This window comes from Brachycentrus maculatus, unplaced genomic scaffold (assembly GCF_059751285.1).
Source record: "Brachycentrus maculatus isolate JH-2025_06_01 unplaced genomic scaffold, ASM5975128v1 h1tg000075l, whole genome shotgun sequence".
Classification (NCBI taxonomy): Eukaryota; Metazoa; Arthropoda; class Insecta; order Trichoptera; family Brachycentridae; genus Brachycentrus; species Brachycentrus maculatus.
Window position 1 is genome coordinate 675,001 of NW_028280829.1, and position 25,000 is coordinate 700,000.

Genomic DNA, 25,000 nt, shown 5'->3' on the forward strand with positions numbered 1-25,000 from the left:
CAGATTCTGTGAACAAGTATTTGGACACACTCAAAATGTTGTAAAATAAATATTAGTGTGAAAAAATCACTTATATTTATTTGAGCTCCCCATGGGAAACGAACCCGGGACCTACAGCATGGTACCTTTTCACGCTAACCATTAATTACACCAAGGAGGCGGTAATAGTAACTATCTCATGTAAAGTACCAACTGACGAATATGTAGTTCTAATATGACTATATTTTTTTTAATTCCAATTTTTAGATAAAATACAATTCGACGTCCAATTTGTATTTGATAAGTCCATTTGATTTGTTTAACGTCCGATGTGATTTATTTAACGTCAAATTTAATGGTTAAAACGTCCAATTAGATTTTTTTTTAAAGTTTAATTTGATTGGTAAAACGTCCAATTTCACCTGAAAAACGTCAAATTTTAAGCAAAAAACCTGTATATAGATAGATAGATCCATATATAACTCCTGTAAGTAGTCAGAACCTCAAGCTTACGGTCATATTCACCCTTTTGGACGTTTTCAACGAACAATTAACCCCAGGTAACTGAATTAGGGACATAATTGCACTTACGGCCATTTCGCGCCAAAGAGAACTTTAGCAAACTGGGACTCAATTAATACAGATGGCGTATTTACACCCATACACACCTCTGAATTATATTAAAACTTTTGTAGGTTAGTTTTTCAAACTCGCATCAAGATTAAGCTTTCGGCCAAACAGCGTCACGGCTGATAATTTTATACGGGTCTGATGAAGTCGGTAGCGAGGAAACTCGATCAGTGGTCAAATAATGTATCTGTGGAAAATATTATTAAGTTTTATTTTTATTTCATTATTATTAGTTCATATACATATTATTATTTTTTTTATTTACATTAATTGCATAGATTTATTTAAAGAACAATATTAAACATATGTATTTTAAATATTTTTGTAGGGGCCCACCGAGCCACCTTGTGTGTCTTGTCGGTGGAGTTCTTTTTACATACCTTTTTATTGTTTTTATCCATTTTAACCTAATATACACACAAAAAAGAGAGAAAAAAATTAAGAACATAATTTTACAATTTTCATAGAATTAACTCTTGATCATTGACCCATTCCTTATTTCGCCTTTGTTCCATATTTTATTTTGACCTCTAACCTTATTCTGTAACAAATTTAATATGTTCGGAACGATATATTGCAGTGTTCGACTCCCATATTAATTGTTCATTCTTAGGACTATCATCAAACCTTCGCTGTGGGTAAATCGTGTTAATATGTACGTATTTTGTCCGCCTCCGTAGTGTAATGGTCAGCACGCTCGGCTACCGTTCTGGAGGTCCCGGGTTCGATTCCCAAGGGGGGTAAAATAAATATAAGTGATTTATTTACAGTAATATTTATTCAATACTACCATGGACTGGTACCTGAAGCGGAGGCCTGATCACCTTTCCTTCATGTGTAAACGATCAAGATAACACGGCGTTTATATGACACAGTGCCCTATGCATCATTGGGATGCGGATAAGGGTTTTATTTTTTATATGTACGTATAACATCGCAAGCTTGAAATTTGAGAAGGGTGGTTGTCAATCATGGGTAGATAGTGAATGTTACACGTGTGTAAAGCGAGCACTTAAACAAAACTGTGACGGGTCGTAAGCCTTGTAAATACTTCCAGACTTCTATTAATATATACAATATACTTATATACTTTGGTTCGTTTACTTGGTAAATACCACTTTTTCTTAAAATCACTTGTGACACGTGTTTCGATGCATTCCGCATCATTTTCGTATGTGGAGCTTAGTCTTAGTTTTAGAGTTGTGTCCTTGGGACTTCTCAGCACCATCCACGTTTTTTTTTAAAAATATAATTATGTATTCAGTAATTTAGAAAATTTCACAAAGCTAATTTTGTTTTTTTTTAATTCTTTGATATCCCTTGGCTCTAATTAGCCTTTTTATATTTTAGGTAAATATCAGTACAAAACTGACATGACTAAGATGCTAAGGCTACGCTAAGCAAGCTCGACGTCAAAGGGTTAACTTAAATTATCTGGCTATATGAGACTTGTAGGGTGAATCAAAACTTATAGACATTTTTTTTCAATGATTTAAGAAAACACTTGTTCTATACCACTTGAGTTTTTGTTAAAGACTACATGTTTCAGAAGTTAAACTTCCATCATTCAGGTCTGTAAAGTAACTAAAATATAAAATATAAAATTGTTCTATAAATAAGGAGAGGGGAAAGTTAGGGAAAGGGGGTTAGTCAAGGGGCGGTTATTCAAGTGTTTAATTTTAATAAAAGTTTATAATTTATATTAATAAATAAATTATTATATATTATTTTAATTAATGACGATATTTTGTCACACCGTGTAGACTTGATTACGCTTTGGGCCGGACAGCTCGGAAAATCCGGCTGATTAAAAGAAACCTTGTACATAAATGTTAACCGGAAATAATTCATGTTTCCGGGCGAGCGATTTTTTCATATTTTTCCGATAATTCCGACACAGAAACATCAATTCAAAGAAACTTTTTCGGACATGACTTTATCTTGGTTCTATTATTTTTTCGTTTCATTTATATCGAGATATTCATGAAGAAATACGGTTATTGTATTAAAACAACAATTTATTTATAGATTTGGCGTTTAATTTGTGGAACTCCGTTTTAATTTATGTATTAAATAATTGCGTAATGGTCAGCACGCTCAGCTACCGTTCTGGAGGTCACGGATTCGATTCCCAAGGGGGGTAAAATAAATATAAGTGATTTTTCACTGAAATATTTATTCAGTATTATAACGCTGGACTGTAACTTTGTTATAACCACTTTTTTTTATTAATACAGTTTAACCTACCGGTTTCGACAAGAACCTTGTCATCATCAGGGTTTATTTCAATTCTAAAACATTAAAATACTCCACTAACCAAAAACTTCCACACACTCTGTAAAACTCCTCAATATAGCATTTATTTATTATTTCTATCATTTATTTATTTATTTGTAGCATTCATTTATTTTAAAATCCTACATGTAGCATTTGTAACATTTGTATTATTATTTAATACGTTATTCTATTCCTCCGTAGTGTAATGGTTAGTACGCTCGGCTACCGTTCTGGAGGTCCCGGATTCGATTCCCAAGGGGGGTAAAATAAATATAAGTGATTTGTCACTGTAATATTTATTCAGTATTATTACGCTGGACTGGTACCTGAAGCGGAGGGCTGATCACCTTTCCTTCACGTGTAAACGATCAAGATAACACTGCGTTTATATGACGCAGTGCCTGAAGTGAATTTAAGTAGTGTATTATAATTCTTCTTTCTTCAAACCCTTATCCGCACCCCAGTGGTGCATAGGGCACTGCATATAAACGCAGTGTTATCTTGATCGTTAACACATGAAAGAAAGGTGATCAGCCCTCCGCTTCAGGTACCAGTCCAGAGTGATATTGAATAAATATTAGAGTGAAAAAAAATCACTTATATTTATTTGACCCCCCCTGGGAATTGAACCTGGGACCTCCAGAATGGTAGCCGAACGTGCTGACCATTACACTATGGAGGCGGACAAAATATTATAATAATTATACAAAATTGTTTCACAAAATTTTGAGTTATTTTTCATAAAATAAATAATAAAAATACAAAATGATTTTATTTAAAGGTTCCTATACAAATATTTTATTTTATTATAAGTTTATATGTATTTCAATACTTTAACAATATCCTCAGAATCTTCTTGTCAAAGTTTGCACAATAAGACAAAAGGATAAGTTCATTAGTTCTGATATTTCCATTCAACGTTCTGAAAGTTTTACCCTTTCTTAGCTTTTAACATGAAAACGCTATTTAAGACTTGGAAATTGTCACTAAATAACAAAATATTTTTTTACCATCTCATCAAAGATGAAGAAGAATATGGAAGTCTGGGCATTTACGGGGCTGACGACCGTCATCGGCTGGTTTAAGTGATCACTTTACACACGTGTAACATTCACCAATTCTACCCATTATTGACAACCACACTACTCAAATTCTTGGAAGTTCTATATATATGAACCAATTTAGAAACCTTGTTCTTGAATCACTAGAACTTCACTAGAGACATCTATTGGTGAGATGTAAATAAGCTTTTTATAAGCAGAAACTCTTATATTAGTATGTGAGGTCCGAATCCTGGATTATAATCACACACATGAGAAACGTCAGAAAATACCATTTTCATTTTTATTATCAAGCTTATAATTTGACCAGATAATGTATTTACAACATTTTAGTGTGTCCAAATACTTGTTCACAAAATCTGGATTATCTCCAATTACAGGAGTTATTTTCATATTATTTTTTAACATCTCATCAAAGATGAAGAAGAATATGGAAGCATATTGCATATTCTTCTTCATCTTTGATGAGATGTTAGAAATAATATGAAAATAACTCCTGTAATTGGAGATAATCCAGATTTTGTGAACAAGTATTTGGACACACTCAAAATATTGTAAATATTTTATTTATTTCATATACTAATATAAGAGTTTCTGCTTAGTAAAAGGCTTCTTTTCATCTCACCAATAGATGTCTCTAGTGAAGTTCTAGTGATTCAAGAACAAGATTTCTAAATTGGTTCATATATACAGAACTTCTAAGAATTTGAATAGTGTGGTTGTCAATAATGGGTAGAATTGGTGAATATTACACGTGCGTAAAGTGATGACTTAAACCAGACTATGACGGTCGTCAGCCCCGTAAATGCCCAGACATCCATATTTTTCTTCATCTTTGATGAGATGTTACACAATAATATAATGGTTTTGTTTTATTATGTAAAAATATTATTGTCTGTTTAACAGGATTATTAATTCCTTTGTAAATTATTAAACAAATTGATATCTTAAGATGTAATACACTTTGAATAACTTATATTATATCGTTCCCAACTTTCCGACAATGCCTGAAGTGAGCACCCGTTTGAAAACACGGCATCCTTCGTTAGAACAATGCGCAATCATCCCCGATCCAACCCCTACAGACGGCCCCCATAGTCAAACAATGGTCGTTGAGTAATTCCACCCTTAACAGAGATATTGATGGAGTTTAAGCCGATTGCAGTTTTTAATTGTCGGTGTTCTCTTGTTCCGATTGTCGAAGCGAGTGATATAATATACACACTATTTCGGTAAGGGTTGACACCCTGGTTTAACGGTTGAAGGGTAGTATTTGTGTGTATATATATATATATATATATATATATATATATATATATATATATATATATATATATATATATATATATATATATATATATATATATATATATATATATATATATATATATATATATATATATATATATATATATATATATATATATATATATATATATATATATATATATATATATATATATATATATATATATATATAAAGCTTCACACCATATTTTGACATAAATGTATTGTGTACCTACACACATAATGCGTCTTTGGGGTATTTTTCCATATATTAAAAAATGTGTTTAAGGAATTATTGAAGTATTTAATATTTATTTGTAATATGTATTCAATATTACACTGGACTGGTACCTGAAGCGCAGGGCTGATCACCTTTACTTCGTGTGTTTAAGATCAAGATAACACTGCGTTTATACGATGCAGTGCCCTATGCACCATTGGGGTGCGGATAACGGTTAGATATACGGCAGAACACATGAAGAAAAAGAGAAGATATGTATTATAAATATAAATAAATATAAGAGTTTATGTCAGGACTGAAGTGCATGGTGTTACTCTCTCTATTCCTACCCCTTCGGGGAAAGGGCGTGACGATAGTGATAGTAGAAGTACCGAATTGATGTTTTGTATATAGTCTTCATATCCTACGAACGTATCCCATATTTTTCGCAATACTTCCGAAAACCCCGTATTGCCTTGTTTATGTTTTTCCCCATTCTAGTTAAATCAATTTGCTGATGACACAGGAGGTATTAATTTCGTCGTGCCACCAATTTATACGCATTATCTCGCATTATCTGATGTTTTCCCCTATTTTACTGGCAACCCTTGGCCCAGAACGTGGCTATGAGTCACACAACGTGATTCCTCACACCCAGCAGTCGTCATGGTGAGAGAAACCACCCTTATACGGTAATAGGGGTCTGACAGACCCTCTTGATATAATTACTGATGTCAAAATACTTTATAGATATACATGTTGTGTTTAGTCATGTTTTCCCATTTTGTTTTAACCCTATGTTTTTTTACATTTTCTCATTTATTTCTTTTAAATATCGTAGTCGTACAGGAGAAAGTGACCAACTAACAAAACATAAAATGTTCAGGAGGTCCATTTAAGTCACTTTTGCTTGGCAAGAAAATCAAACATCAGTGCATTCATTTTTAACAAGTCAATATATTATTAAAACATGGCACGATCATGTATGCCAAATACTTGAAAGTGGTCAGGTTAGGAGTCGTTACAATTGGCGGGTATGTATGAGGAGATGCATGAACGTGGAAGAGGCGAAGAATGTTTGCGAAGACAGAGTGGTGTGGCGTTCTATTATCTCTGCCTACCCTTGCGGGGAACCGGCGTGATGGTTAGTTAGTTAGTTATATATTATACTTTAGGTTTTAAATCGCTTTGGGGGTTTTTTCAGGGCAATATTAAGCTAGTAAGATATCAAATAGCCAATGATCACGATTTTGTGAACAATGCACTTGGTCACTTTCTCCTGTATGACTACGATATGCTTCTTACCTTATGTTTTTTCTCATTTATTTCTTTCAAATATGCTTCTTATGCCTATTTATTATACCTGTTTATTGTTTTTTTTATATTTTGCTTTCTATTAGTTTTGGTTATTTAAAAAAAATATTTTTTGTCACTTTATTATTTGTGTTCCAGTCTTGTTGACCTTAATCCCATGTCCCAAAATGCGAAATAGAAATTACTCATCGGGAATATTATATACTCGTATATGACTTACAACTAATTAATAAATTTTGGTTTTAATTTTTACCAGAAGATGAAAACAACTGTCGTTTTCAAAACTAGTCGTAAATAAAAATAAAACTTTATTAAGTGGATTTTTCAAGTGTTTAATTTTAATAAATTAATTATGTCACTCCACAAGTTTATGCCGAATCAATAAATGATGAATGATATATGTTTTGAAAAATAAATAAATATTATTTTTTGACATCTCATCAAAGATGAAGAAGAATATGGAAGTCTGGGCATTTCTTCCATATTCTTCTTCATCTTTGATGAGATGTCAAAAAATAATATGAAAATAACTCCTGTAATTGGAGATAATCCAGATTTTGTGAACAAGTATTTGGACATACTCAAAATGTTGTAAATAAATAAATGATGGTGTTTGGTACTGCAAACCATATCGTGAATAACTCGACACTGGCTATAACACCCAATACGGGTGAAAAGCCATCAAAAAGAAGAAGAAGAAACCATATCGTGTATCTTGTATATTGTTTAAGTCTAATTTGTTTATTTATTCAAATATATTTGAACCTACATGTGCATGCTTTACGTGAAGTATGGAGTTGGCAAAAGAAGGATGAAAGTAGAATGACTGCAGTCGGAATGCGATCTCTCATCGCGGCAAAACTGTGTATGGTAAATGTTCCAATGGTGATACAAGGAACGAATGCACATCAGCATTTTCGGTAAAATTAAGAATGGTTTTATTAGATGGGTCGGGCATGTGAATAGATGTTTGAAGGGTGAGATAAGGAAAATAAAAAGCGAATGTTGTTGGAAATAGGAGCGGAGTGAGACTGAGAAAAACTTGGCAAAATGTAGAAGAGGTGTAGATTGTTTGCAAATACAAAATAGTGTCGCGTTATATTCTCTCTGCCTACCTCTGCTGTAAAACGGCATGATGTTAGCAGAAGTTATAGTACGCTTATTTAAACATCTTATCTTCTTCTTCTTCTGCTCGGTGTAGGCCTTGTGGACTGTTTTTAAGAGAGATTACCCTCCTGCGATGTCGATTCCCAGGTGTCAATCCAGAGAATCAAACTCGAGACCTCCGTTAAGGTAGTCGATCTAACTCTAACCACTTCACTTCAATAGCAGGACATTTAACTTTAACTTTAACGTTTAACTTTTATTTTGCAACATTTTGAGTGTGTCAAAATACATATTTGTTCACAAAATCTAGATTATCTCCAATTACAGGAGTTATTTTCATGTTGTTTTTTGAAATCTCCTCAAAGATGAAGAAGAATATGGAAGTCTGGGCATTTACGGGGCTGGCAACCGTCATAGGCTGGTTTAAGTGATCACTTTAAACACGTGTAACATTCACCAATTCTACCCATTTTTGACAACTACACTACAAAAATTCTTGGAAGTTCTAAATATCTGAACCAATTTAGAAAACTTGTTTTTGAATCACTAGAACTTCACTAGAGGCCGACCGAGGAAAATTCGACACAATCAGGTATGTCAAAAACTTGAAAGCCACCGGGTCAGGAGTCGTAATAATCATCGGGTATGTATGAGGAGATGCATGAATGTACATAGAAGAGGCAAATAATGTTTGCAAAGACAGAGTGATGTGGCGTTCGATTCTCTCTGCCTACCCCTGCGGGGAAGCGGCGTCATGGTTAGTTAGTTAGTTAGTTAGAACTTCACTAGAGACATCTCGGCTGTCCAAACTCAAAACACGACGTTTTTTGTAGTACGTTTTTTTTGCATTTTTGGACTAAGTAGATTCTGCTTAGTCCAAAAATTAAAAAAAAAACATACTACAAAAAAAAAGTTTCCTTACTGTGTTTTAAGTTTGGACAGCCGATCTATGTATTGGTGAGATGTAACTTTTAACGATGGCAGTTTTAGGGACATTTGTGTTTTATTTGTATCTACAGGAAAAACCATATCTAGTCAAAAACGTGCCCGAAATATCGTAACATGTGCTACGCTTTGTTTCTGGCGCGTGTGCGCAGGTGGACCCTGCCGAAATGAATAAAAGATCGCGTCGTCGAGGATTCACGTCACGCAGGATGTTTTGACAGGACCCAATGATCAATCGACAAAAAAATTACAAAGTATCCTTGTGTCGCCATCTTTGGAGATCAGAAACGCGGGGTTAAAAACCACACGTGCTTGGACGTCCTTACACTAACCTAAAGTAACCTAATCCAACCCTCATCTAGTCGCGCGGCGTCATTACGATGCTATATTTCTTTATTTTATTTATTTTTTAACACGAGTGACATTCTATAATTAAAATGTGACTTGGTTTTAAAATCACTATAAATATTTTATTATAACTTTATTATAATGTCTACCAGTTTCGAAGCTAACCGCTTTTTTATCAAGACTGATTAATACTATTAATCAGTCTTGATAAAGAAGCGGTTAGCTTCGAAACTGGTAGACATTATAATAAAGTAATAAAAAAAATATTTATAATGGTTTTCAAACAAAGTTATATTTTAATTATAAAATGGAAAATCACAAATTTAGTGCTTCAAATATAAATTATACGAATGACATTCGTTTGAAAATGTCATAACTAGGCGAAACAATTATCACAATATTAATTTTTATGTATGTTTTTCATAAAATACAGCTTAATTTTTATTTTTTATTTTTTTAAACCCTTATCCGCACCCAATGGTGCATAGGGAACTGCATCATATAAACGCAGTGTTATCTTGATCGCTTACACATGAAGGAAAGGTGATCAGCCCTCCGCTTCAGGTACCAGTCCAGGGTAATATTGAATAAATATTACAGTGAAAAAAAATCACTTGTATTTATTTTACCCCCTTGGGAATCGAACCCGGAACCTCCAGAACGGTAGCCGAGCGTGCTGACCATTACACTACGGAGGCGGACAGAAGCTTAATAGACTCTTAATAGTCTCTAGAAAAATGAATAAACTTAATAAAATGAAATAACTTTGTTATAACCACTTTTTGAAACAAAATAAAATCTTTTTTGGTGTTATATTTAATTTATTTCGACTTTTTCGAGCGTGCTGTTGTTAAAACACGTGTTTCAATAGATTTTAAGTATAAGTGATATTTACCAAGTAAAACTCAAATTTTAAATGGATTTTAAATCTCTTTCTTAGTACAGTGTCGGTTAAAAAAATGTAGCAGAATAAATAGCCCTAATAACATTTGTTTGGGGATGTTTTTCTATCTTTCAATTATTGTCCATTCTTACAAATATCTGCTCCTAATTGGAAATACTTGTAAGGAGTGGATTTAGTATTTTCATCGGATTCTCTCACGATGAAATTTCTGGGAAAATGAAAGAAAACGAGTTTATTTTCAATTTCCCCCTTTGTACACCGTCAGGCGTTGGAGGCACTTATGGTGACACACAATTCATGGGTATTTCTTATCCCGTTCGATAAGACGAGAGAATCTGGAGGATATGTCGAGCCATTGTGAATTAGAAGGATATATTGATTGACGTTTATTCTCCTCGTTTCCCGACCCCTGTCGGCTCCAGAACATACAATATTTCATCTCGAATCGTTTCATGAATGTTCTGAATACCTGAATTGACTTCCAACGTACGTTAAAGTATTGAATATCTTCTTCTCTTCTAACCCTCATCCGCATCCAATGGTGCATAGGGTACTGCATCGTATTGACATATTGTTGTAAAGTAATCACATATGCGCTTCAGAGACCAGTCTAGGGTATACTTCAATAAATATTAGAATTTAAAATTATTTATATTGATTTTCACTCTCCCCCCTAGGGATCGAACCTGGAACCTCCAGTACGGTAGCTAAATACGATACCCATTTAACCACGGTATCGCCAAAATTAATATGAATGTACACCTAAATATTCAGTATATTTAAAGCATTGTTTACTTTAATTGGTAATACAGGTATAACACTTTCCTTAACATTAATCGTTCACTTTGTATAATACCACTTAAAAACGCTGTTTCATGACTACCGGTTTCGGAATAACTGTAAACTGATTCAAAGGCAGGGCATAAGTGACGTTGTCCATGAAAGAAGAACCTGAGGACGAGGAGAGCTGACCCCAACAGTCTAAAAATACGATAAGGTGGGATAAAGCTAGGAGTATGAAGAAGTGTTTTTGTAAAAATATTATAGGCTCCCATATATTTGCGTGATATATATTTTTTGAACTTAAAAAAATAAAACAACCACTTTGACCACTTTTTCTTGTTTTCTTTCCAACCGGTTTTGATGAGAACCTTGTCGTCATCAGGGTTAAACATGTGATGATAAGTTTATTGACCAAACCGGTTGGAGAAAAAATGTAGGTACCAATTAAAACTGGTTTAAATTTTTTTATAAACTTTAGAAATTGTACCCCAATGTTTCAGCAAAAAACATTGAAGAAAATACATATTTTTATTTTATTATTTCATCCTGGCGAGCAGGAACCCAATTATCTACAAACTTTTAGTTATTTACCTAAAATTGAACGTAATTAATTTATAGTTTAATAATAACTCTATCATATTTTATAATTAAGTAATATTTTTAAATAAGCTTGACATTGGCAAAAGCAATATATTTTATATGCAACGCTATTATTTGGGTCTGAACTAGACGACAAATAGGAAACTCTTTGTTTTCTTCCTGAAAAATGTCTTTTACAATGATGAAAGCGATTAGCGAAATATAAGAATTGAACATTGTTACTGAAAGGTGTCAGATAAAGAAGGGAGATGATAAAATTGAAAGAAATAAGGATTCTTTTAACATTATCTAATAACACTGTATCTTGTTCGCAGCTATTAAGGATGCTTTCTTTTATACCCAATTTTCTGAGATTTTTCTTATATCGAAGACTCGGGAGAAAATGACTTTCGACATATTATTTTTATTTCTTAACCTTCAGCAAGTCATGTCAAGGTTTTTATTGAAGATTAACCTATATTTTTTGATTCGGCATTTTCTTTGTTGAACGACTTGATAATTATTTAAAAAAATAAACACTTGTATCATACCAGTTATTGAGTTTTATTTAATTCACTTCATAAAATCTGGATTATCTCCAATTACGGATTATTTTTATATAATCTTTTGACATCTTAATAAAGATGAAAAACAATATGGGATTCTAGGTTTCAAATTTAAAAAAATTAAATGAAAAATAACGAAGAATAATATAACTAAACTAAAACAGGATATTTTGTGACATTTCTCATGTATGTGAATATAATTGAAGGTCACATACATACAAATGAACGAGTTTCTGCTCAATAAAAAGCTTCTCTTCATCTCACCAATATATGTCTCTAGTGAAATTTTAATGATTCAAGCACTATGTTTCGAAATTGAACCATATAGAAAGAAGTTCCAAGAATTTGAGTAGTGTGGTGGTCAATCATGGGTAGAATTGGTGAATGTTACACGTGTGTAAAGTGATGCCTCAGTGATGCTCAAACCAGCCTATGACTTTTGCCTTCTCTCATTTTTTCTGTATTATTATATCTATTTTTCTTAAATACTTTTATCATAGCTTTATTTATTATTATCTCTATTTTATTTAAGATTCCTTCATCTGTCAAAAATAATAATAATAACGACTAATCATTTTATATCAATTTATAAATTAAACCCCGAAGAGGGCAACAGGTTGTTGCCGAAACTAGTCGGTTAATAAAAATGTGAGTGGATCAAAACACAAAGTATTTTTATTTCTCGAAATAATATATCAATATGATCCACAAAGTTAATGCTTTCAATATTCAAAACAAGTTTAAGTTAATTTAATAAAGGTAATTTAAAAACGGAGGATACATTAATTTGGTGGGTACTGTCCGTTTTTCATCTTGTACATGCCTTACGGCTTTGTTCAATTAACAGAAACACAAAGTATTTGTTCGATGAAACAGTGGAATTTTAGGTCACTGCAGTTCCACATCGATGAAATGTAACTTCTACTTAAATTAATGGAATTGTACAGAACAAAGACATTCGCCGCAAATTACTGTGCGTTATTTTCAATTAAATTGGGTATTTTTAGTTAAGAGAAATAATGATGTTTTTTAAAGTTTATTTATTTATAACTGTTCATTACTGGGAACAAAAACAATTGGGTTTTCTGGTATTAAATTATTACAATTTGTAAGCATTTACTTTGTGGTTAGTCATTTTTACATTTATATTTTTTTATAAACGTTTTAGTTACTGATTTTTTGTCTATCGGTTTCGAGATGTACCCGTCTCTTCGTCAGGACAATCACTACTACAGCATGAAAACTTAAAATTTAAACAATACCACTAATTTTCAAACATCTTGCTTGAATCACTAAAATTTCACTAGAGACATCTATTGGTGAGATGAAAATTGCATCATATATATAGAATTTCCAAGAATTTGAGTAGTGTGGTCAATCATGGGAAGAATCGTTGAATGTTTTCACTTAAACCAACCTATGACGGTCGTAAGCCCCATTAATGCCCAGACTTCTATAAGCTTCTTCAACTATGTATGTTGAGATGTCAAAAATAATACGAAAAATAATGCGTTTCTCATGTGTGAGATTATAATCCAGGATTCGGACTTCACATACTACTAAGAGTTTCTGCTCAATAAAAAACTTCTCATCTCACCAATAGATGTCTCTAGTGAAGTTCTAGTGATTCAAGAACAATGTTTCAAAATTGTTTCATATATATAGAACTTCCAAGTAGTAAAGTTGAGTTAAGAGTGTTTTTGCCTAGAATTTTCACTCATGAACTACATGAAACTTTAAACGTAAAGAGTAAATCCACTCACAAGTAGGCATAGGCTATGAAACTTATAAAGTTGAAGCCTGAGTAGGGACATGATAAACGGTGTTGCATAAGCCGTAGCTAGATTTCAGAGTCACTTGGACGATAGGTAATTCAAAAAAAAAAATATGTTGAGTAGTGTGGTTGTCAATCATGGGTAGAATTGGTGAATGTTATACGTGTGCAAACTGATCACTTGCCTTTGACGGTCGTAAGCCCCGTAAATGCCAAGAATTGTATATGCTTCTTCATCTTTGTGGAGATGCCAAAAAAATAATATTAAAAATAACTCCTATAATTGGAGATAATCCATCTTTGTCGATAAGTATTTGGACATGCTCAAAAGTTTCCAATTCGGTTTGTAATACCTCCAATTTGGCTTGTAAAACCTGTGTTAATAATTGTTTATACTGCACAATTATCGGGTGTTCCCTAAGGATACCAATTACAAGGTGGATCAAACAGGAAACTTTTGGTCCTGCCTGCGCATCCTTGAATGACTCCTTGATAACACTGATTAAATGAGACTTGCGGTCGAATAGTACGCATTAAAACAAGTTCCCTTCGCATTAATGTGTCCTCTGAACTGATGGGCGGAAGAAAGACGCATTCGTGTGGTTGCAAGGAAAGTTTTTTGAACCCCAAGCGAAGATGATCCGGTTACATAATATGAATTGGATTAAGAGTGATGACGATTGAAATTTAATTTCATGGTTTGTGCAATTGTTAGTGAAAAAAATAATGGTATGATGTGTTCAGTAATTAGAAGAAAAATTAGATCACAAGGTTTGTTCAATGAAACTTAAATTTCATGATTTGCTTAACAATTTGAAGAAAAGTAAGTAACAATTTTTTTTCTATAATTTGGAGAAAAATAAATGTAATCTTGTAAAAATAAATTAACAAGATTTGTATAATTGGGAGAAAAATAAAATAACAAGATTTGTTCAATGATTAGGAGAAAATTTAATGACATGAATTGTTCAATGATTATGAGAAAAATTAAATAATAAGATTTGTTCAATGATTAGGAGAAAAATTAAATGACAAGGATTGTTCAATGATTAAGAGAAAAATTAAATTTCAAGATTATTTTCAATGATTAGGAGAAAAATTAAATAGTAAGATTGTTTCAATGATTAGGAGAAAAATAAAATTATAAGATTTTTTTAATGATTAGAAGAAAAATTAATTGACAAGAATTGTTCAATGATTAGGAGGAAAATTAAATAACAAGATTCGTTCAATGATTTGGAGAAAAATAAAATTACAAGCATTGTTCAATGATTAGGAGAAAAAGTAAATAATAAAATTTGTTCAATGATTAGGAGAAAAATTAAATGACAAGATTTGTTCAATGATTACGAGAAAAATTAAATGAAAAGATTTGTTAAATGATTGGAAGAAAAATTGAATAACAAGATTTACTCAATGATTAGGAGAAAAATGAAATGACATGAATTGTTCAATGATTAGGAGAAAAAATAAATTATAAGATTTTTTTAATGATTAGGAGAAAAATTAAATGGCAAGATTTGTTCAATGATTAGGAGAAAAATTAAATAACAAGATTCGTTCAATGATTTGGAGAAAAATAAAATGACAAGCATTGTTCAATGATTATGAGAAAAAGTAAATAATAAAGTTTGTTCAATGATTAGGAGAAAAATTAAATGACAAGATTTGTTCAATGATTAGGAGAAAAATTAAATGAAAAGATTTTTTAAATGATTGGAAGAAAAATTGAATATCAAGATTTGCTCAATGATTAGGAGAAAAATTAAATGACATGAATTGTTCAATGATTTTGAGAAAAATTAAATAATAAGATTTGTTCAATGATTAGGAGAAAAATTAAATAACAAGATTTGTTCAATGATTAGGAAAAAAATTCAATTACAAGATTTGTTGAATGATAAGGAAAAAAGTAAATTCCGAAATATTTTTAAAATGATTAAGAGAAAAATTGAATAATAAGATCTTTTCAATGATTAAAAAAAAGGTTTTTTGAATCATGGAATAAAAAAGGGAGAGAAATTTAATTACAAGTTTTGGTTTGGCCGGTACTTATCGGTAGTACGTTTTGAATTTCGAACGACGCCCGACTGCCCGAATACAAGACAAAAGAAAACAAAAGTAAAAAAAACAGTTGCAATTTGACTCTTCACGCGGGCGCTCTATATATTGAATTGTTGTGAATACCTCGCTGTATTTTGTGACCCCATCACCACCATCAAGAGAGAATCGCCCTGATCCCAGCGCTGGATCAAGACCATCTATAAGAATAAAAGGTTAGTTCTTTATTCATACGTGCTATTAGATATTTATCGAACTCGCCGTCCCTTAGTACTTGAAAGTTCGAGCATAAATCATCGAACTAACTCGGGAGAGTAACACGACTCCAAATCGATCTAAATATTTCTACCTTGTAGAATCGTCGTCTTATTGTTAATACCATAAGACTGGTCCTTCGAATAATTATTTTTTTTGAGTTTCATTTCGCACTGTGGCGAAACCATTTTTGGTCCTTCGAGCCGGATTTACATATTTACGATTACTAGCGTACCTATTTACGATTGCGAGCGTTTCGGATTTGGTGTCAATACTAAATTCGATATTTAAATTCCTTGTGAATTTGTTTCCCTTTGATAATATTGCTACTGCAATAAGCATTACGTAAACATGAATGATAAAATACAACTTAAATTGGCGATAGCAAAAAAATATTATATTTTGGCGAAAATCGAAGAGCTACATAAACAAGCTCAACATGTTTATCAAAGTCAAAAAGAAACGCAAATTACACAAAAATTTAGATTTAGAGTACAGGCATCGGAAATTGACAATCTTTTTTCCGAATTTAAAAACTTATGTGATAGTGAAAACGTGTTGCAAATGAAGTTAAATCCAGATTTTCAACCGAATTTTGAGAGCTTGACAGTTTTCAAAAGGAAGTTTTATTTTGTTAAAGACACACTTATGCGGATGACAAAAATTTCTGAACTCGAGTCGTCAAATACTTCGCAACCAATTCAAGGTGTAACAAATTTAGTTTTAAAATCGCAGTATGATCCTAGTTATAATTTAAGTATTCAACCACTAGTTTTAAATAAGATAACCGATAACCTTCCAGTTTCCGAGATTAATACCTCATCTCTCAACTATTTAAATGACTTGTCCTTAGCCGACAGAGACTTCCACATTTCAAGACCGGTAGACATATTACTGGGTGCTGAAGTCTTTACTGAAATTCTGCGAGATAAAAGAATACGTGGACCGCCAGGAAACCCAGACGCTATAGAGACCGCATTTGGGTTTATAATTGAAGGTTCGGCCAATTCTTTGATAAGTTACGATAAGGACGATACTCGTCCTCCTATTCATAATTTTTTGACTACTTCTAAGGAATCAATTGAGACACTAGTATCCAGATTTTGGACATTAGAAGAAGCACCTTCGAGTGAAAAACCAAGTTTTTCATCTGAGGAAAAACAGTGTGAAGAATTTTATAAATCAAACATACATCGGGATAGCACTGGGCGCTACGTCACAGCACTACCCTTTAATAGAGATCCATCTTGTTTAGGGGATTCACTTACAACTGCGACACTTCGCTATCAGAAATTAGAACGCAAAATTAATCAAAATGACACTCTGCGTCGTGACTATGATAAGGTCATGGAAGAATATCTCGAAAATAAATTTATTTCTCCCATACCACTTAGTAATTCTAACGAGCCATTTTATGTCATACCTCATCACGGAGTTCAACGAGCGGACAAACTCACTACAAAACTTAGAGTTGTCCTAAATGCCAGTCAGGTGACTACGTCGGGTCTTTCTCTGAATGATTGTTTACATCCAGGTCCTAATTTACAAGCAGAATTACCCGCCGTTATTCTAAAATTCAGATTATTTCCAATTGCACTCAGCGCGGATATCAAGCAAATGTTTCTAAATTTAATTGTACGTCCTGAAGATCGTCGTTTTCTCAATATCCTGTATAAATTTAAAACTGATGACGTAATAAAGATGTACCAGTTTAATCGCGTGTGCTTCGGTTTGAGATGTAGTCCTTACTTAGCTATGCGTACCGTAAAGCAGCTAGCTAAAGATGAACATGATAAATATCCATACGCTGCCAAAATCGCGTCCGAAGATTTTTATATGGACGATTTAGGCACGTCCACTCGCACAACGGAAGAAGGTGTTAAGTTGGCGCTAAGTCTAATTGAACTTTTCAAATTAGGAGGTTTTGAATTAGTTAAATTTGTAAGCAACTCGGCGGAAGTAATGAATGCTATTCCGGAAAGTAATCGTTTAACTAGTAAAGTTAAATTTGACAATGAAGAGGATAACCTTAAGATTCTCGGATTAGATTGGTGTCCTAAGGAAGATGTTTTAACAGTTTCTGTAAAATGTAGCCCAATACCTAAATGTACCAAACGCACAATGTTGTCAACGGTGGCAAAGTTGTGGGACATCAATGGCTATTGTTCTCCAGTAATCTTATATGCGAAATTATTAATCAAAGCTTTATGGATTCGTAAGTTAGGGTGGGATGAATTGCCACCTGAGGAAATAAAAACTACCTGGCAAAAGTTCTTAAAAGAATTGCCTCTGCTAAAAGGATTTAAATTACCTCGATTTTTAGGCTTTGAATCGGAATTATGTACTTTAAACATATTAGGGTTTGCAGACGCCAGCGAACGCGCGTACGGCGCCTGTGTTTATACGTGCATAGAAGTTCCAAATAATCCCAATAAAATAAGTCTTATTCTAGCCAAGAGTCGTGTAGCTCCACTCAAAATTGTGTCTTTAGCTCGATTAGAACTTTGCGCAGTCTTATTATTAGCAAAGCTTATTAAATTCGTCATCGATACAATTTCCTCAAGGTGTACAGTAAAAAATATATATGCCTTTAGTGACTCGACAGTCGCTCTACACTGGACTCACTCATCACCACATCGTTTTGACACATTCGTCGCAAATAGGATCACCAAGATTCAAGAACTTCTTGATCCCAAATATTTTTACCATATCAATGGTAAGCAAAATCCAAGCGACTGTATATCTCGCGGGTTGACACCCGCGCAATTAATTGACCACCCTCTGTGGTTAAACGGTCCACCGTGGGCTAGGGAAGATTGCTCTACGTGGCCTATAAATAAATTTTCCTTTGAAGAATCCGAAGATAAAAAATTGGAATACAAACGTTCTAAAGTTTTTCTAACAACGAATACATTCGTTAATAATTGTTTGGAGTTTTACGAATTGTCTAAAAGAGTCTCGTGTTGGGACAGGCTTCTTCGTATAATTGTATATTGTTTACGTTTTTTAAAACGGTTACCTCGTTCGGTGACAGTTACAGTCTCAGATTTGATAGAAGCTGAGAAGGTGGTTATTAGAGCGGTCCAAAGCATGCATTTTTCAGACGAAATAAGCCAATTAAAGGGGTCTCAGGTCATATCAAAACAGTTGAAACGTCTGAGTCCCTTTATAGACGAAGAAGGTATTTTACGCATTGAAGGAAGATTATCCAAAGCAGATCTTCCTTTTGAAACCAAACACCCAGCGCTTCTTCCAAAACGAGACCATGTGGTCGATTTAATAATAGATCGGTACCACAAATTTCACTTACATACGGGATCGGGACTCCTTATGTCTATCCTGCGCCAAAGATTTTGGATTCTTTCTGCCAGAAGCGTCATTAGAGGGCGAGTAAATAAATGCAATGCCTGCTTCCGCATGTCTCCGTCACATCCAACTCCGAAAATGGCTGATCTTCCATCATATCGGATACAGGAGGCAAAAGCTTTTGTCCACACAGGTGTTGATTACGCGGGTCCTCTAAACATTACTCTCACTAGAAAGCGCGGACAACGTTCTCAAAAGGCTTATCTGTGTCTTTTTATTTGCTTAACAACTAAGGCTGTACATATTGAACTTGCTTCGGACTTATCCTCCGATACTTTCTTAGCCGCGTTCAAACGTTTTTTGTCGCGAAGAGGACCTGTATCATGTTTGTACTCAGATAATGGTACAAATTTTATTGGAGCTAAGGCACAGTTAGAAGATATTTATAAGTTAACCGTATCGCAGGAATACCACAATATTATAAGCAAAGAAATGCTTAAGCGTCGTATAGAATGGAAATTAATTCCACCTCATAGTCCACATTTTGGTGGAATCTGGGAGTCAAATATTAAGAGTTTCAAATCACACTTATATAGAGTAATAGGAAGTCAATTACTGACTTATGAAGAACTCCTTACGGTATTAGTACAGATAGAGGCTCTCCTTAATTCGAGACCCCTTTGTGTGTTATCGGGCGAACCTCATCCGGAAGTCCTTACTCCCGCCCACTTTCTCATGTCTACACCTTTGCAATCTCTTCCGGCCTTGGAAACAAACAGTTATAGTCTAGGTTTTCGTAAACGGTTATTAGACAGTTTAGTCCAAGAATATTGGAAAAAGTGGAGGTTGGAATACTTGCATACATTGCAAGTGCGCCAAAAGTGGTGTACACCCGATCACCCGGTAACTGTGGGTACTTTAGTTCTAATTATACAAGACGACATCCCTCCTTTACGTTGGCCTCTAGGAAGAATAGAAGAATTATACCCTGGCACCGATGGTATTGCCAGAGTGGCTTTGGTCAGAACCCAAACCACCAGCTTCAAAAGGCCAGTTGTTAAACTGTGTCCAATTCCAAATCAATAGTAGTTTGTTTATCTATTGTTTTTGCATTTTTTTTATCTCAGTTTTTCTTTTGTTTGTTTGTTTTTGCATTAAGTTTCCAATTGTATTGAATTGGACGTTTCCGAACAAGTGAAAGTGTTGAGAGAATTACCTCAAACCTCTTATGGTTCAAATTGAAATGAATTATTTAATTATCCCTTTATTTAAGTATTTTTCCATATTATTTCTCTCTCTTCAACATTCGTGTTTGATCGTTTTGGAGTTCGTGGTTCTTTCGGTTTGCGTCGACGGTTTCGGAAGCTCTAGGAACTTCCAAGGCGGGGGGCATGGTTTGGCCGGTACTTATCGGTAGTACGTTTTGAATTTCGAACGACGCCCGACTGCCCGAATACAAGACAAAAGAAAACAAAAGTAAAAAAAACAGTTGCAATTTGACTCTTCACGCGGGCGCTCTATATATTGAATTGTTGTGAATACCTCGCTGTATTTTGTGACCCCATCACCACCATCAAGAGAGAATCGCCCTGATCCCAGCGCTGGATCAAGACCAACTATAAGAATAAAAGGTTAGTTCTTTATTCATATGTGCTATTAGATATTTATCGAACTCGCCGTCCCTTAGTACTTGAAAGTTCGAGCATAAATCATCGAACTAACTCGGGAGAGTAACACGACTCCAAATCGATCTAAATATTTCAACCTTGTAGAATCGTCGTCTTATTGTTAATACCATAAGACTGGTCCTTCGAATAACTATTTTTTTTGAGTTTCATTTCGCACTGTGGCGAAACCAAGTTTAGTTCAATAATTGCGAGAAAGAAAATGTAAATGTATTTAATGATTATTAAAATATTAAATAACGAAATTTGCTTGGTGATTAAAATAAAAAATTTCAAATATAAAATATAAAAATCAGCATTCGTTCAATGTCACAAAAAAATATTCATATCAAAATTTGATCAATTTGTATAAAATAACTACAGACAAACACAATGGACATATGATGAAATAGTATTGTCTTGTATAAAATAATTGTGATAATCCTTGAATTTGACCACAAGCTTTAAATATACTAGTCAGGTATCCTAAGCACTACTTAGACAGGCATAATAATAATAACCCAAAAAAATCGACCAGAAGTGACCTCCATAACTTATTTGATTAATATTTTTTTCACGATCAACAAGTTCTCAATTGAAATGCTCTCGTATATGTAAGTACCGGCAATACAACCTCAAACCATCGCAATTAAAATCATGGTATAATGATGCCCGGTAACGCGAAACCGGTCATCAGTAATAATGAAATTGTAACCCAGGGTATTGGATATAATGAGATCTCCATTTGATATTCTGGTTTGCAATTTTACTAACGATTGAATTCCTGTTTCGCCAGATATTGACATCAAAGGAATAACTATGCAGAATCAATCGTTGATATGAGATAGACATGTACGTTTGATTACTTTACTATGTGTATTTTTATATACAGGGTTTTTTTTTTAAACAAAAAGATCCCGAAACTCATTTCATGTAAAGCTTTTTCAGGAGATCGTTTTTAACGTTTAAAAATATAGTAAAATGTTTTAAAAAAAATATCAAGCCACTTATAGAAGTTTTTACTGTGCAACAGATCTTTTTAGGTAAAACCTGAATGTTTTTTCTAAATTTGAAAAATATTTAGTGCTTATAAAAAAAATAATAATCAAACAATATTTTATCTTCAAAATGCAAAAACAACACTTTCTGCCCTGTAGCAGGTAAATATTAAGTTAAAAATATGCTGATTTTGCTGGGATATAGTACATTTTCTGGGCATTCCGAAAACATGCACAACTGAAAATTTACGATTTTTGATGTATGACTCTGTTGACAGGAGTGAGCGATAATCTCAATATTATTAATATTTTAAGTATTACTTTGTGGTTAGTCATTTTTACTTATTTTTTTTTTACAAAAATGTTACTAATATTAGTATATAACCACTCACCGAGATGTTTATGTCTACCGGTTTCGAGAAGTACCCGTCTCTTCGTCAGGACAATCACTACCACAGCATGCAAACAATACTATCCTTCACTACCATAGCACTATTTACACACTTAAAACTACACAAAATGTTAAACACATGCGATTTTTGGTCGACCCGAAGATCAACATGCACCGTGTCTATGACAGGTCATAAGCTGTGTAAAAATCCCAGACTTCCATGTTCTCTTCATATATGTTAATTTGTCAAAATTTATTCGCTCTGACTACAATATGTGCCAGTGATTTTTTTTCTCATAAATTTTTCCGTCCAAAAGTTGACTGAAATAGGTACAATGCCTGTCATAATAAATATGGTTCTTCATATTTTTCGGAGAATGAATAAACACATTAAGCCCGCGTCACAATGTGCTTAAGAATTACATTTTTACTTGTGTGCATTCGTCTCAATGTTTCGGGGGCCTATTCTTTTCTTTTAAAATAATTTTATTAATTTTCTAGACATTTCTACTTTACAATTTTAAAATTCATAACGCTGTTATCTTCAATAAAGAGATTAAGCTCTTATGCTTCGAGAGGGACTTAATATTTTTCGTTAATGTTAAATATATGTATTTAAAAAAATATATATAGTTTGGTGTGTGTTTCTTTTAATAAACTTTCACAGTATTAGGAGTGTGTCCACATCGTTGAATAAAAATTTTGTTTAAGACTTTGTTGTAATATATTTAAATTTATGTTTTTTTTTTTTACGGGACCTTGACTTCATATCAATTCTTTATTTTATTGCTTTCACACAAACATCATGGTTAGATTAACGCAGAGAACATCGTAGTCTAAGCTTAACTCGAAGGTGCACAGTTTACACCCGCGCTGTGTCAGGCGGGTTTCCCGCAAGGTATCGGACCCTCCTCCGCCTTTCGTCCGCCTCCGTAGTGTAATGGTCAGCATGCTCGGCTACCGTTCTGGAGGTCCCGGGTTCGATTCCCAGGGGGGTCAAATAAATATTAGTGATTTTTTCACTCTAATATTTATTCAATATTACACTGGACTGGTACCTGAAGTGGAGGGCTGATCACCTTTCCTTCATGTGTAATCGATCGAGATAACACTGCGTTTATATGTAGCAGTGCCCTATGCACCATCGGGGTGCGGTAAGGGATTTATTATTTATTATTATGTATTTAGTTTTTCAAAACAAAAATTGTAATAATTACAGACTGTAATTTTTTTAATTTCTTTCTCTCCTTCCTTATCCGCACCCAATGGTGCATAGGACACTGCATCATATAAACGCAGTGTTATCTTGATTGTAAACACATGAAGGAAAGGTGATCAGCCCTCCGCTTCAGGTACCAGTCCAGGGTAATATTGAATGAATATTAAAGTGAAAAAATCACTAATATTTATTTGACCCCCCTGGGAATCGAACCCGGGACCTCCAGAACGGTAGCCGAGCGTGCTGAGCATTACACTACGGAGGTGGACAAAAATTTCATTTTAATGTACCTATTTTGACCTGATGATATGGTATGATAATTCCTAAACCGGTAGTCACGAATTAGTGTTTTTTTTAAGTGGTATTACACAAAGTGAAGGATGAATGATAAGGAGAGTGTTATATTACAATACCACAAAGTTAACAGTGGTTTTAATAAACTACTACTACTTCTACTACTACCATCATGCTGTTTCCCGCAGGGGTAGGCAGAAAGGATGGAACGCCGCACTCTTATGTCCTGATACACACTCCTCGCCTCCTTCACATCCATACATCTAGTCATACATGCCCTCAGATTACGCAGACTGTTGACACCACCAAATTTTAGGTTCTGATTGATCTGATCGTGCCAAGTCTTTTTCGTATTTTAATAATAATTACATTTTTTTATTAAAATACGATAATAATTATTAAAATAAATAAGTTTTTTTTGTGCATTTCAAAATTGACAAATTTTAGTACTGGCGTTTTTCCCGGTCAATTTCTCGTTAAATAGCAGAATACGCCCTCACTAAACGTCACAGTAAGGAATCCGCTCTCCAGATATGCAGGTGTGCTAAACTTATTTCAATTCTTGAAGAGATGTGCTTCGTTAGCGCATTCCGATTGCGGCCCGCAGTTTTTTGCTACTACTTGACTGACATGTTTATTAACCCGTTTAAACTGAATGAAATCACATATATCGAACGCCATAAAATACTTTTTTTTTAATACCATATATGTGTCGCCTACTTTTAAAATCCGCCAGATCCATGTAAGTCGATTTCGTAAAATCGCTTGGAAATCTCAAAAAAGTACTTGAAATGTATATTACTCTTTAAAACTTAATGATTTGCTATTTTATGATGAGATATTTTATTGAAAATAATTTTATAAAATATTGTTGGTAATTTGTCTCTATAATTACTTTCGTGTTTCAATTTTAATTTTATTAAACTGCTTACTTCTTCGAAGCTTAAAAGGATTTGGTAAAAATAGGTACTAAATGTGTGCGAGGATTATTATTTCACTTTCTTATTATAACACGATATACCCCTGATCCTCTTAATG

General features: G+C 33.5%; 1 protein-coding gene across 2 annotated transcripts in view; it reads left to right on the forward strand.

Moving 5' to 3' along the window:
- The window catches only part of LOC148311115 (neural cell adhesion molecule 2-like), a 480,558-nt gene that overhangs the window by 305,362 nt on the left and 150,196 nt on the right, over window positions 1–25,000 (forward strand). The window contains exon 1 of one of the 2 annotated variants that reach the window (XM_088257229.1): window positions 15,906–21,027. The exons of the other annotated variant lie outside the window; for it this stretch is intronic. The gene's annotated coding sequence lies outside the window, so the exon portion shown is untranslated. Of the gene's footprint in view, window positions 1–15,905; window positions 21,028–25,000 lie in introns of those variants that run through there. 2 annotated transcript variants of the gene reach the window in all.